This window comes from Triturus cristatus, chromosome 9 (genome assembly GCF_964204655.1).
Source record: "Triturus cristatus chromosome 9, aTriCri1.1, whole genome shotgun sequence".
NCBI lineage: Eukaryota > Metazoa > Chordata > Amphibia > Caudata > Salamandridae > Triturus > Triturus cristatus.
In genome coordinates, this window is record NC_140592.1 from 1,122,784,824 (window position 1) to 1,122,800,270 (window position 15,447).

The window sequence follows — 15,447 nt, forward strand, 5'->3', positions numbered from 1 at the left end:
GTGGAAAGGCCTAGCAATAAAAGGGTTAAGGCACTCTGTATTGCCTTCAGGGCACAACAAGGCATTGGCCCTGAATATTTGATACAGCGTTTTCATCGCTATATCCCAGCACGCTCCCTGCGCTCATCCGCCAGTGGAAACCTTGTAATCCCCAGATTTAAGAAAGTCAACTGGGGTGGGGGAGAATTTATCTGATGCAGCTCGAGACTGTGGAAGTCACTCCAGACAGAACTTATACTTAAGACAAATCCACTGCAATTCAGAAAGAATATAAAAACTTGGCTTTTTAGTAAATATTCATGGTATCTTCCAGCTCTTTTGTAGCCTGTCCGCTTAGCGCCTAGATACCACCGGGTGATTGTCACGCTTTATACATTTTTATTTTCATTTCATAAACCACAACCACCATCAACTTTAGCCACAGCTGCAACCACATAGAAGAAGCAGACTGTACCCATACCTTTAGATCCCACCAGCCTATTCTCACAGGCAACCTACAGAACGATATATCCACCTTGGTTGCAGGGATTTTGCGGAGTCACAGAACAATGCTTGGGAATATGGGACCTTAGTAGGCAGGGACTGAGTCTTCCTATCACCTGAATACCCATGAGCCCAGGACCGACAAGCTATACTTTCTCACTTGCCCTCCTGCTCACTCATGGAGAAACCAATGATTAGACACACCAGAACAAATCATTCCCAACCCTCTCATGATTCACATTTGCATGACACACCCTTTGGCTCACACACTCATACTATTCCACAATGATTTCTAGCAGAAACACAAGGAAAGTTTACAATGTTTTTTTTAACTATCGTTCTCTAGTATGCAGTATACGTGCCACAACAAGTAGGAAAATGCCTAAGAAAAATAAGGTTAGCATAGCAAGTAGTCCATAAATCACAAATAAAGCTGTCATTATATACAACAGTGTAGCCTAACTTCCTTCCCCTTCTATAGAAGCAAAAATAATTTATATCAGAAGATCTCTAGGTGTCAGCAGCAGACCCTGTACATCAGTCTACACAGATGAAAGCTCTACATCTCAGACGCTGTCATTATCTTTTCACTTGAAAGGTCCCTTTCCAAGTGTCTGTTGCGAAACACTGACATAACATCGACACTTATAATATCAACCAACAAAATTATCGACACACAAATATCGATAACATAAATATTGATATGCTGTACTTAGTAAGAAAAATACACAAATATCGACACATTAATATCGTCAAACACAAAAATCAATATCACTAATATCGAAATCAATAATATTGATGTAACTAATATCGCTAACATTAAATAAGCATACATATCAAAAACAAAAATACAGATCACATAATTATCATCAAAAACAAAATATTGACACCTTAAAAATATTTCAAATAACACAATACATACAAAATCAAATATAAACACACACACCATATTAAATAAATACAATAAAAATTAAAGACATTGTAAATAAAAAATAGTTAACATAAGTATAGCCACCAAATTAACTCCTCTTTACAAACAGAATATATAAAATAAAGAATTATTTTCATACCTTAAATACAAGATAAATTACAAATTATTTACTATCATACTTTAAAATAAACAAAGAATACAAAACAGTTAACAGAACATTAATTAGCATTTCCCAAATAAGAAAATAACTGCCAAAATAATTGACAAACATTAGTAACAGCCAATAAAAACACCTATGACTTAAATAACCCAATAGGATTTAAATAACAATTAAACAAACACTATAGAAACATTATTTTATGCTACAACAACAAAGAAAAGGGTGCAAGTGGCTACTATAAGGGATGTTAGGATCTTCTTGCTGAGTAGGAACTTGTGCCCCCAATACAGCAGTCGAAGTCTGGCCCATTTGCAAGCATCTGTAAAAGAAACCTAAAGGTAAGACATTTATATTTCCCTCTATGGCTAAGGTCTGCCAATGTTGTAAAAGTACATGTCTTGGAAGGATCAAGTGTCTGAAAGTGATAATTACACAATCGCTATGAAGTAGCTTTGCAGTGGACCCAATCCATTCCACTGATCAATGAATCAGTATATTTTTGTTATCACAAACATTTAAAATTCGAATGGCTTACAAGCCAATGGCATACTTTGTTTTTTAACTGAACAATGGTTTCTGCACTAGAATCCTCTAACTTAAGGAAGGTTGGCCAAGACTTAAACAAAGGGAAAACTTTCAGGAGAAAGGTTTATTCATGCCAGGGAATATTTAGAACATAGATCAGGGTCAGGGCTAATATGTAAGTACTTACTATCTGGAGCGATGTCTAAGTTAATTAAAGGGGTATGCCTATCAAGGGGAAAAAGTTTGTGTTTTTGTCTGGGGCAAGTATATCCCTGGGCATAGTGGACATAGGCTCAGACATAGGCACAACTGACAGGGTAGTGGAGGAGGTTGCCTCAGTGGATGAAGGTTCAGAATAGTTTTGACTGATTCTAGAAATGTTGGCAACTTCAGCATCAAGTTTAACAGTTTTTCCATTGGGGTGCAAACCAGTTATCAATAACAGCTGTACATTTAGTGAAAAAGGGGACCCATGCAGAGTCATCATTGGCCCAGTGAGGATTATTAGCCATGGAAACAGAAGGACCAGGGTCGTGTTACACATGTCTTCTGAAAATACCATGCTTGGACTTCTGTTTACAATTTGTGACCAGGTTGCAGTTGTGAGGCGACTGCTAAGATTTCGGTTCCTCTGAGGGACTGGAGATCATAGTGTTAGGCTGTAAGTCCTCATTATTTGAAAGGACCACAGGTGCCCCCTGTTTGACAGAGCCAAGGTCAGCAGGCATAGGTAGGTTTGTTGAGCCAGCAAGATCCAAGGAGAGACATCTTTCTGTCAGATTGATTCCCTTAGGAATAACACCAAAATCTCTGGCCATAAAGGTGTCTATGGTTGTGCAGTTAGGGTCCAATGTGGTTTTGGGATTTGGGACCTTCCATTACCCCATGACTTAGGCTAAAGGCCTCAGAGGTGGGAAAACTGCACTCTAAACTGGGGCAAAATAACAGATATAGATGGGTCCAAGACAAATCGGAGCATGTAGACATCTTACTTCCATCCAACCATGGGCGGGCAAGGTTGCTTGTAGATTCCTTATGTGGAGACATGAGGGTAGACCTAAGCCAGCCACAAACAGTTGTGGATGGGCTAAGATGTTTCCTCAGGTCTCCCTGCAGTAAAGAGCATCCTGGCAGTGTTGAAGTCTCCTGGGCTCAGTGCTGTGTTCAGGGGGTTGCAGTCCCCCACGGCAGGAACAAGATGGGCCACAAGCAGTGGGTGAGAAGAATCTGAGTTGTGCTATTGGTGTGCCAACTAGCATTGTGTTGATTGCTGCTCCTGACAGTAAGGAAATTAAATGTAGGAGTGCCTTCAGTCCAGGAACACATTCAGGGTATTTGGATGCCTGATATTCTAGGGGAATGTATCTGTGTTTCAAGCAGGCTAGAACAACAAGCTCAATTGGCCCAAGAAAATAATTTTAAAAACATGACTAAAGACATGGGTCTTAATATGCTTGCAAAACGTTTACAGGCCTAGTTAAAGGTGAAAGGAGTACAAATGGAGGATCCTTGAGTGATAAAATACATGCAGTGGCACAGCCAATGAACCCTGGCTCTAAAATGCTGATCTATTGACTTTCTCAATGTATTTGTGCAATCATGGAAGCCAATCTTGGAATAGGTGTTTATGAACATGTCTAACATGTAAACCTGTCCAACAGGGTGCATGCGTTCAACCTGATTCATGTGTTCAACATGATATGTGTGCACTTGTGTGTCATGACACAGGCAGACATTTTTCATTTATCTTTCTTACATGGTAGAATGCTATATTAGACTAACAAATGAATAATAGGATTAACTGATTATACAAAGTGCAAAGAAGGGAGCAAGGGAAGGAAGGCCTTGCAGCTGTCAGGGCCTCATGAAACATTTGAAGAACAAAATTGGGAGCAGGACCGGTGATATCAGGGAGTGGGGGACAAATGAGCAGGTGGCCCAGAAGGGCTTTGTAACTGTCAGGACTTCATCAATTATAAAAATAAAATACAGTTAAAAAATTCCAAAAACACACAGAGTGAGATGGGAAACAAGGTGGGTAGGGACCCTTGTTTAGTAGGTGGGGTGACAAGGGAATACTTGGGAGGAAGAGGTAAAGATGGAGAGAGATATGAAATACAAGCAATCCCATGGAGTTCTTTAGCCTAAATTAAAAAAATTTAAAAAAGAATTTGAATAGGCAGTGAAACGATGCAACTCCTCAGTAAGATACTATGAGACTAAACTGCTCCTGTTAGGAAGAAACAAAAGAATAGTGTGAAAAGCTATAGAATCAGGAGCAGACAGATGAGAAAGACAACAAAGCCATCCACTCATGGGTAAAGGGCTGGCCCAAGGCCCACTCTAAATATATGCTATGTGTTGAAAACAATATGTCTACTAAAGCTGCCTATAACCAAGGCTTATTAAAATGAGCTTCGAGTAAGCATGTACATTTTCAGGAGCAGCGGAAGTTCAGTTAAATGCTATTGCTAGAAGTGGCTTCAACACTCTGCTTTCAGTTAATTTTCTTTGGCAATTATCCTCCAGTTGAGGAAATTATTCAGTCCTTTCAGTAGAACTAGCTAATTAAAAATAATAGACACTGTGGAAAGATATTTAATGTTTGTTTTGGAATGGAAAGACTTTTGTTACTGCTGAGCACCATTGAAAATAACTGTTAAATCTTCCTGGAAAAATATCATTTTTAAGTTAAAATGAAGTTTATTAAATTTGTTTCAGCGTTGGAAGGGATTTGGTTGGGGATGACTCCCCTTCCAATCGTTCAGTCGACAGAGGCATGAAAACCGAGCAAGTTTGTCATTTCAGCATTATGCTTTTACGAGGAACCCTGCCTGATCACCACTTGGACTTTATTCTTCACTATTACGAATGCACAAGGGTGTTGAACAGTGTATTTTGCTGACAGCTAACACAAGGAATTTTTCCATTACATACCCATACAAAATGATGTATTCTGGAAGCTGGATGCCAGAACCTGTCAGGAGACCAGAAACATTATAAATCTGTAGGCAAAGACACTATTGGTGTGATTTCCTGCCCATGAGATATATCTATATATTACCTACTGGCGGTCGCCAGTAGGTAGATATAGTTAGGACCTATTTTCCATAAGAAATCCGCCACATTCTATTTGGAATAACGTTGGGGCCGATTGATGAATCTTCGCGAAATTTTCCAAACTTTTGGCCAGCTCCGGTCTGCTCCTATCCTGAAAATTTCACGGTGATTCGTCAAGCAGGGGCCGAGAAAAAAGGGGGTTACAAAACGCGTTTTCCCCATGCATTTTCGCGTATGACCTTTAGCCGCAGCTACAGCCCGAACTGCTGAACGGAATTACACCAAATTTGGCAAAGAGGTAGTCCTCTGCTCAGACTCGTGCCTTTTGCTTAAATGGTGTAAATCCGTTCAGTAGTTCCTGAGAAAATTAGAGTTAAAAGTACATATATATCTATGGCCTCAAAGGATCCGCGCACCCTCCCGATCACGAGCTGAATTTTAATTGGCTGCCAACATTCTGAATCAGGAAGTGTTGGCAGCCATCTTGTGCCTCGGTGGAACCGAGGCACAAGAAGACCACAAACAAACGACGCAAAACACGACAAGGGGCAGGGTAGAAACACCCTGACCCCCTAGGCCTGCTCAGGGGGTCCCACAAGGACCCCCGAGGCCAAAAAAAGCATTTTCTTTTTTTTTTAAACGTGGGGATGCGTGCTGCATGCGCGGTTCCTCCCGATAGAAAAAAAAACTTCAGCGCGGGCTCCCGTGCTGAATATGCTAACTTGCAGGGGGGCCAAATTGTGGGGGCATGATAAAAAAAGTGTGGGGGGTCCCAATCTCCCCACACTGCCCCAGGGACTACTACCTCCCGGGGCTCGAACATAGTATATGCGGGGGGGCTCATGGACCCCTGCAGCCCCGGGGACCGCCACCCCCCAAGGCTTCCTGAACATGGGTGGGGGGGCTCTCAGCCTTCCCAGCCCCCCCAGCCCCGGGGACCGCCGCCCTCGGGGGCTTGAAATATTTTGGGGTGGGGGGGCTCTCATACCCCCCCAGCCCCAGGGACCGCCACCCCCCGGGGCAACTTGTAAATGTGAGAGGGGGGCCATGCGGCCCCCATCCTGGAGCCTTGTATTGGCTCTGGGGACCGCCACCCCCCAGGGCCGGCTCCTGCAGTGTCCCGAGGTGCCCACCCCGGGACACTGCACTGTGCAATGGCAGGGCCGGAGCCTCGTGGCTCTCACCCTGCCATTGCAAACTGCTTTGTTTCATTTAAGCGAGAGCAGGGAAACCTGCTCTTGCTTCAATGAAGCAAAGCTGATTGCTTTTCCACATGGGGAGCAGCATGTTAGCTGCTCCCCATTTGGAAAAACAATGCTGGCTCCCGCAGGACGCGGGGAGCCGGCAGGGACCGTGGGGGGATTGGGGACCCCCCACAGCCCCCAACGAGAGGCCAGGCCCCGGTGGATGGGGTCCCCGAGGCCATAAGTGGCCTGGAAGGGGGGCCACGTGGCCCCCCTCCACCATTTAAAAATAAAATAAAAATAAAAATGGCAGGTCCCGGGGGATGGGGTCCCCGGGGCCTTAAAGTGGCCAGAGGAGGGGGACTACGCAGCCCCCTTCCATAAAAATATCCAACAATTCAAAAAAAAGGGCCATGCCCCAGGGGATGGGGTCCGCGGGGCAAATTATGGCCAATTAAAGACTAAAAAATTGGGAGCAGGCCCTGGTGGATGGGGTCCCCAGGGCCCAGAAAAATAGAATAAGCAGTAGGGCTGCACAGCCCTCCTTCTAAAAAAAAAAAAAAAAAAGACTGGATTGGCCCGGAGGCCACGCCCCCTCCTTACACCACTCTGCAAATGCACCCCCTGGTACGTTTGCAGAGGGGGAACTAATTCCCCTTGAATACTGGGGATCCCTGGGGGCCAACTAGCCCACCAGGAACCTCCAGTATGCGCCATGGGGCTGCGTTGCAGAGAGGTGTAATGAGGCGCATACTGGAGGTACCTGGTAGGCTTTTTGTCCGCCAGGGGAACTCAGGATTCAAGGGGACTTAATCCCCAACTTAAAACACGCCACGGGGCGCGTTTGCACAGTGGTGAAGGTAGGGGGCGGGGCCTGAGGTGATATGTGTGCGTGCAAACATGCCCTGTGGCGCGTTTTAAGTTGGGGAATTAATTCCTCTTCAATCCAGAGGTCCCCTAGGGGTCAACTAGCCCACCAGGTACCTCCAGTAAGCACCACGGAGCTGTGTTGCCGAGTGTTGTAAAAAGGGGTGTGGCCTCTGAACACCTCTCTGCAACGCAGCACCCTGACGCATCCTGGAGGTACCTGGTGGGCTAGTTGGCCCCCAGGGGACCGCAGTATTGAAGAGGAGTTAATTCCCCAACTTAAAACGCGCCACAGGGCATGTTTCCACACGTCGCATCAGGCCTGCCCCCTTCCTTCACCATTGTACAAATATTTCTCTAAAATCAGCCGAACTACGAATTCCGATTTACTCACCTGTTATCAGGAGAGAACCCAGTGCTGCATCATTTAGAGCAGCACTGACCCTGAAAAGAAATTCTAAGCGTACTTACCAGTAACTTGTATTTCTTTCCATAGGAATCCATTGTGTGGTTTTAGGTAGAAAAGTTTCTAAGTGTCCATTTTTGAAACTTACAAATATTCCTCTAAAATCAGCCGAACTACGAATTCCGATTTACTCACCTGTTATCAGGAGAGAACCCAGTGCTGCATCTTTTAGACCAGCACTGACCCTGAAAAGTAACTCTAAGTGTAACTTGTATTTCCTTCCATGGGAATCCATTGTGTGGTTTTCACCAGAAAAGTTTCTAAGTGTCTATTTTTGAAACTTACAAATATTCCTCTAAAATCGGCCGAACTATGAATTATGATTTAATCACCTGTTTTCAGGAGAGAACCCAGTGCTGCATCTTTTAGACCAGCACTGACCCTGAAAAGTAATTCTAAGCGTACTTACCAGTAACTTGTATTTCCTTCCATAGGAATCCATTATGTGGTATTCACCAGAAAAGTTTCTATGTGTCCATTTTTGAAACGTAGAACTATTCCTCTAAAATCAGCTGAAATATGAATTCCGATTTACTCACCTGTTATCAGGAGAGAACACAGTGCTGCATCTTTTAGACCAGCACTGACCCTGAAAAGTAATTCTAAACGTACTTACCAGTAACTTGTATTTCCTTCCATAGGAATCCATTGTGTGGTTTTCACCAGAAAAGTTTCTAAGTGTCCATTTTTGAAACTTAAAAATATTCCTCTAAAATCAGCCGAACTACGAATTCCGATTTACTCACCTGTTATCAGGAGAGAACCCAGTGCTGCATATTTTAGACCAGCACTGACCCTGAAAAGTAATTCTAAGGGTACTTACCAGTAACTTGTATTTCTTTCCATAGGAATCTATTGTGTGGTTTTCACCAGAAAAGTTTCTAAGTGTCCATTTTTGAAACGTACAAATATTCCTCTAAAATCAGCCGAACTAAAAATTCCGATTTACTCACCTGTTATCAGGAGAGAACCCAGGGCTGCATCTTTTAGACCAGCACTGACCCTGAAAAGTAATTCTAAGCGTACTTACCAGTAACTTGTATTTCCTTCCATAGGAATCCATTGTGTGGTTTTCACCAGAAAAGTTTCTAAGTGTCCATTTTTGAAACGTACAACTATTCCTCTAAAATCAGCCGAACTACGAATTCCGATTTACTCATCTGTTATCAGGAGAGAACCCAGGGCTGCATCTTTTAGACCAGCACTGACCATGAAAAGTAATTCTAAGCGTACTTACCAGTAACTTGTATTTCTTTCCATAGGAATCCATTGTGTGGTTTTCACCAGAAAAGTTTCTAAGTGTCCATTTTTGAAACGTACAACTATTCCTCTAAAATCAGCCGAACTACGAATTCCGATTTACTCACCTGTTATCAGGAGAGAACCCAGTGTTGCATATTTTAGACCAGCACTGACCCTGAAAAGTAATTCTAAGCATCCTTACCAGTAACTTGTATTTCCTTCCATAGGAATCCATTGTGTGGTTTTCACCAGAAAAGTTTCTAAGTGTCTATTTTTGAAACGTACAAATATTCCTCTAAAATCAGCCGAACTACGAATTCCGATTTACTCACCTGTTATCAGGAGAGAACCCAGGCCTGCATCTTTTAGACCAGCACTGACCCTGAAAAGTAATTCTAAGCGTACTTACTAGTAACTTGTATTTCCTTTGATTGGAATCCATTGTGTCGTTTCACCAGAAAAGTTTCTAAGTGTCCATTTTTGAAACGTACAACTATTCTTCTAAAATCAGCCGAACTACGAATTCCGATTTACTCACCTGTTATCAAGAGAGAACACAGTGCTGCATCTTTTAGACCAGCACTGACCCTGAAAAGTAATTCTAAGCGAACTTACCAGTAACTTGTATTTCTTTCCATAGGAATCCATTGTGTGGTTTTCACCAGAAAAGTTTCTAAGTGTCCATTTTTGAAACGTACAACTATTCCTCTAAAATCAGCCGAACTACGAATTCCGATTTACTCACCTGTTATCAGGAGAGAACCCAGTGCTGCATCTTTTAGACCAGCACTGACCCTAAAAAGTAATTCTAAGCGTACTTACCAGTAACTTGTATTTCCTTGCATAGGAATCCATTGTGTGGTTTTCCCCAGAAAAGTTTCTAAGTGTCCATTTTTGAAACCTACAACTATTCCTCTAAAATCAGCTGAACTACAAATTCCGATTTACTCACCTGTTATCAGGAGAGAACCCAGGGCTGCATTTTTTAGCCCAGCACTGACCCTGAAAAGTAATTCTAAGCGTACTTACCAGTAACTTGTATTTCCTTCCATAGGAATCCATTGTGTGCTTTTAAGCAGAAAAGTTTCTGTCTATTTTCACAAACTAAAAATATTCCTAAAAAATTGTCTGTATGACTTAAACACATTCTTTCAACTGTTTACAGGAGATTCACTTGTGCTGGATCCAGGATCCACCAACGAGTAAGAGAAAGTAACGATAACACTACTTACCTGCTAAGTGAATTTTCTGCCATAGGATAACATTGGTGATTCTATGTGTCAACTTTTAAAATACAATAATAATCCTTAAAAATCACTTCCGTAACCAAAACACTTTTGCTCGACTGTTTACAGGAGATGTCCAAGGACTGAATCTAGGATCCAGTCCTGTGGATAGAAAAGTAATCCATAAACTAACTAATTGCATTTGACTAGAAATTCAGCTCAATGTTGCTTTGTGTTTGAAATTGTGTTGCCCATTGCAACAACTGTAACTACTATACTTAAAAGTCTATTGCCTATTTGCAAAGTATTTAAACTAAAGTAATTCATTCTGAGAAAGTATATTTTGTATTGTAATGTATAATGTAATTAAAAAAATTAAATATCTAAAAATAAACAGTTTAAAAAATGTAGTAAATGAGTATAAAAAAAATCAGTATTACAATTACTACATTAAAAATTGTCATTTACAAAACCTTTGAAAGTCACTGAAAAAACCATAGGTTTCAGGCCTGATAGAGTTAGGAATTAGCATTTAAAAAACCTTGGAAATTCACTGAAAAAACCATAGGTTTCAGGCCTGATATAGTTAGAAATTAGCATTTAAAAAACATTTGAAATTCACTGAAAAAACCATAGGTTTCAGGCCTGATATAGTTAGGAATTAGCATTTAAAAAACCTTAGAAATTTACTGAAAAAACAATAGGTTTTAGGGGAGTTATTGTTAGCTGGACATTTAACTCGAACAAAACCATTGAAATTCCTCCGATATCGTTACTTGTACTAACTACATCTTGCGCGCCCGCAATCCACTGCTGATGATGTCACATATTACATCATTCATGACATGGTCAGTGACATCACTGATGACATCTCAAATGACATCACTGATGACATCACTGATGACATCATCCACGTGACAATCAGATACACCTCATCATACACTAGTATAACCTTTCATCACTCACTGTAAAATACAGAGTGCCAGATTTAAAACCATTGACACACCAATACAAGTTTCTAAACACCCACTCAGTGATTCCTAGATCTATACACACATCTAATCACTTACCTATAGATTCACTCATACATGCTGTCAATGTTCAATAGAACACTATCAAATATACTTATACACCTATATCGACATTACACACCAGCACACATCCTAATCACTTATGAAGTCATCCTACTCACTTATGCAAACAATGGATCATACTTACTTTTACTTAGCTATACACTTATAAAAACACCACTTCATCTATTCATATAGATAATAGCTCATACTTAGTGTGTTATAAAATCACTATTACAACTATACAGTTATCCATACAGTCACTCATACAATGACTGAGTCTTATGCATTCTAATTTATATACAACAACGGACACATACACTGGCTTTTATTTTTCTAGTTTGTTGGACATGTACCATTGAGACATATATTTGCTCATCGCCACACCCATAAAGATATTCACTCACCCAAACAACTGTTATAACATGTAGTTTTAACTTCATATACCTACTGAATCAACTATTCACACATCTTTGGGCAGTCACACACCCCCAACCGAACCACACACACTCACTCGCCCATACAAATACTCAGTTAACTAATCAATAAATAATATAGACTTTCACGTAGCTAGTAACCAACTAGTGCAGCAGTTTATACAACTACTGACAAAGTGATACAGATGTTCACACAGTTTAGTCACTATCCAACATATTTAGTGAGACACTATAAATTAGTCAATCACACTGCTACTAAATCCTCCATCCAGATATTTCTATTTATATATCCACTCATTATTCAATGCAAATATATATATAATACATGTTTAAATAACGTACCAAACCACATTTACTGGATGATGTCATCAGTGATGTCATCAGTGATGTCACTGACCATGAATTTCTAAAGTTTTTTAAATGCTAATTCCTAACTATATCAGGTCTGAAACCTATATGGCTCAGGTATATTGATGACTTGTTCATCATATGGAAGGGCACACAAATTGAAGCTAATGATTTTATAAAAGAAATCAACAGGAATGATCGCAATATCCAGCTCACAGGCAACATCAGTGATAGCAGTGTGGAATATCTTGATGTCAGAGTGGAGATCAGACAGAACATTATACACACTTCCCTATTCTGCAAAAGCACAGAGGGCAACAGTATCCTTCATGCCCTCAGCAGTCACCCAGAATCACTCAAATGGAGTATTCTTATGGTGAACTACTGAGGGCAAGAAGAAACTGTAGCAGCATTGAGGCATACAGAAGAGAGAGTACCAACATGATTGAGAGATTTAAAGCCAGGGGTTAGCCCATGTGGGTACTTAAAAAAGCCATAGATAGAGCAGAGGGTGTGAGTAGAACTGACACACTCGCAGACAAGGAACCCATTGAGGAAGAGTCGCAGAAACCAGCACCAGGTCATTATGACCTTTAATTCTGACTCAGACAATTTCAGACGCATCTTAGTGCGTAATTGGGAAACCCTAAAAAACGACAACAGCATAGGTTAAACCATCTCTGAGAGACCTAACATCATTTACAGATGGGGTAGAAACATAAGAGATATGTTAGTTCATAGTGACATCACCCTAAAACAGGATGTGGGAGTACACGATCTCAAAGGGTTCTTTCCTTGCGGACATTGCAAGGCCCGTCTGACCAGCAGTTTCCGGAATGAATTTTCTCATGGAACTGGTAAAAAGACCATAACTCAGTTTCTGACTTGTAGCACCACATTCGTGGTTTATGTGATCGAATGTCCCTGTAAGCTCCATTACATAGGGAGCACTACACTGATGGCAAAAAAGAGAATCCTAGAGCACAAACGCGCCATCATGAACAGAGATCCTAAGTATCCAGTGGCACGCCACTATCAGGACAAACATTTTTCAAACTCCTCACTGATTAAATATTTTATACTTGAACAGATCCGGCTGGATCATAGAGAAGGAAACAGGGTTCTCAGGCTTAGGAAGAGAGAGTCGAAATACATTGTGGACTTAGAGACCAGGGCACCATTGGGTCTGAACCAGGATGAAGAACTCGCCATACACCTCAGGAAAGAATAGATTACTACAGATATGTCCAGCACTACCATTCATATATCTTACTAATATTCTCTACATGTTTCTGTCACCATTGTCACCTACAAATATAAATTTGACATTTCCATATGACACTGCCATCCAGATTTCTCTGATATATTTCAATGTTCTTACCTCATTACCCAAGTAACTCAGATGTCATGCCATGTACCTCCTCCTACTCAAGTACTGTGCATAAGAAACTTTGAGTCTTATGGTGTGACATTGTTGCGCCGTATTTTAACTCCTATTTTGTTTTGTTTCTTTTGCAAGAGAAAAGGAAGGGACCTATCCACTTACAAAAGTCACCTAACCTTTTCTTCGAAATCTCTTTTGGGATTACACCTTTTTGGATATGTTAGCACTGGATTGGGGATCGCAACGTGGCAGAATTGCAGCATGACTGGTCTGTGTTTTCAAGCAGATTTCTGTAGTAACCTTCTACAGGCTCAAGTGAACATGTACTGTGATGCTTTTAACAGGGTTACAAGCACTTTGTGTCACATTCTGGCACCAATACTCCTAGACCCAACTAAGCACTCACCAAGTGAGATACAACACTGAGTCACATTGCACTTTGTGTCCTAACTTTTGCACAGCACTATGCTAACCATGGCCCTTACCCAAGCATAATGTAGGACAACATGCACTGTGGAGCTTGCAGCAGCGTTACACGCACCACATGTCGACCCTAGACACCGACACTCTAGAGCACCATGCAAACCATGTCCCTTACCACAGCAACCTACGCACACATTTTGCCAGTGGCAGATTCTCTGCACTCATGGACATGCGCACTTATGGACATGCGCACTACATCCATGGAGCTTACTATCACCGGTAACATACGCGCTATGCAGGATTTTACCTTTGTGCCGGTCAAGACACTGTTCTCTTTACAGACCAGCCACATATTTTGTGTTTTATTTTTTCTGTTTGTCAGAGTTAACATTCATGCATAAGCCGAGCGCTGTTTTATTTATACATTTGAATCATTATGTATTTACTACACATCAACTTAAACATGCGATTGTGTGGACCCTCCCACGTATTCATGTATTTGTGTTATTGGTGTATCAGTATTAACCCTGGGCAGACAACTACGCTATGCTCGCGAAGTTTGCGCAGTTTGTGCTACTTTGCGTTACGCGAATTTCAGGTAGCACAGTGCAAAATCGCGTAGCGTAGTTGTCATTTTTTGCTCGCTCACTGTCCTCAACGTCAAGCAAAATGACATCCCATCGAGACTTTTTCCTCGTTCGCGATCAGCAACATCCAGTTGCTGATCGCGAGAGTGGAAAATAAAGCTACCGGCGAGATTCTCAAAGCGGGGAGGTCAGGTTTCTCACGCTGAGAAACTACCAGTCCGCATTGAGAAAGCTGCCGCTCGAGTAAATATCTACTTGAGCGGCAGAAAACGACAGTTCGCAGTGTGCAAGATGCCGTTTTCAATGATTGAACAGTGCGGACAAGCATCCGGCACTGTGCAATTATCGCGAACAGTGCACTACGCAGTTCGGTAGTACTACGCGTATCTCACGTAGTGCGAAGAGCACTTAGCGTAGCTACGCGTAGCTACGCGTAGCGCTACTATGTGAACTACGCCCAGGGTTAATCAGTATTACTGTGGCTTGCATTTTACCATTTTACCACTCTAACATGGCTGCCAAATATGATGTCCTTTGTTTATAGTGCTGATGTCACGTCTGGTGTTAAAAGACATTTTTTCTTTTGTGCACGTAGTACACGTGATCAAGGCTGCAGATGTAGTTGAAACGCACTGTGGTGGAATAAACCTGGTTGCAAGAAACTTTGGTTGGTGATTTCTTGATCCTGAGAGCGCACGTATTTGTGACTGTCTTGTGTGGATTCTATTGCCAGCGAGCTCCGCTGGCGCGTCTACCACCTTCCACGGGTGTCCACTGTCCGGAAGGAGCAGTGTCGGGTGAAATATGTATACATATATCTGATGGCGAGATCTGTTTGCGGTGAATAAATCACAATAACTGCACTCACCTCTGGGTCTGCTCTCGCTTGTTGGCAGCAGGCGACACACAAATCAAAGCGAGTTGTGGAAATAAAAAAAAAAAAATATATATATATATATATATATATATATATATATAATTGCTTGAACTCCTCGAACCTCCGCTACAAGACCGCAACAGCAGCAGCAGCGGCGAACAAAGGAAAACAGACACC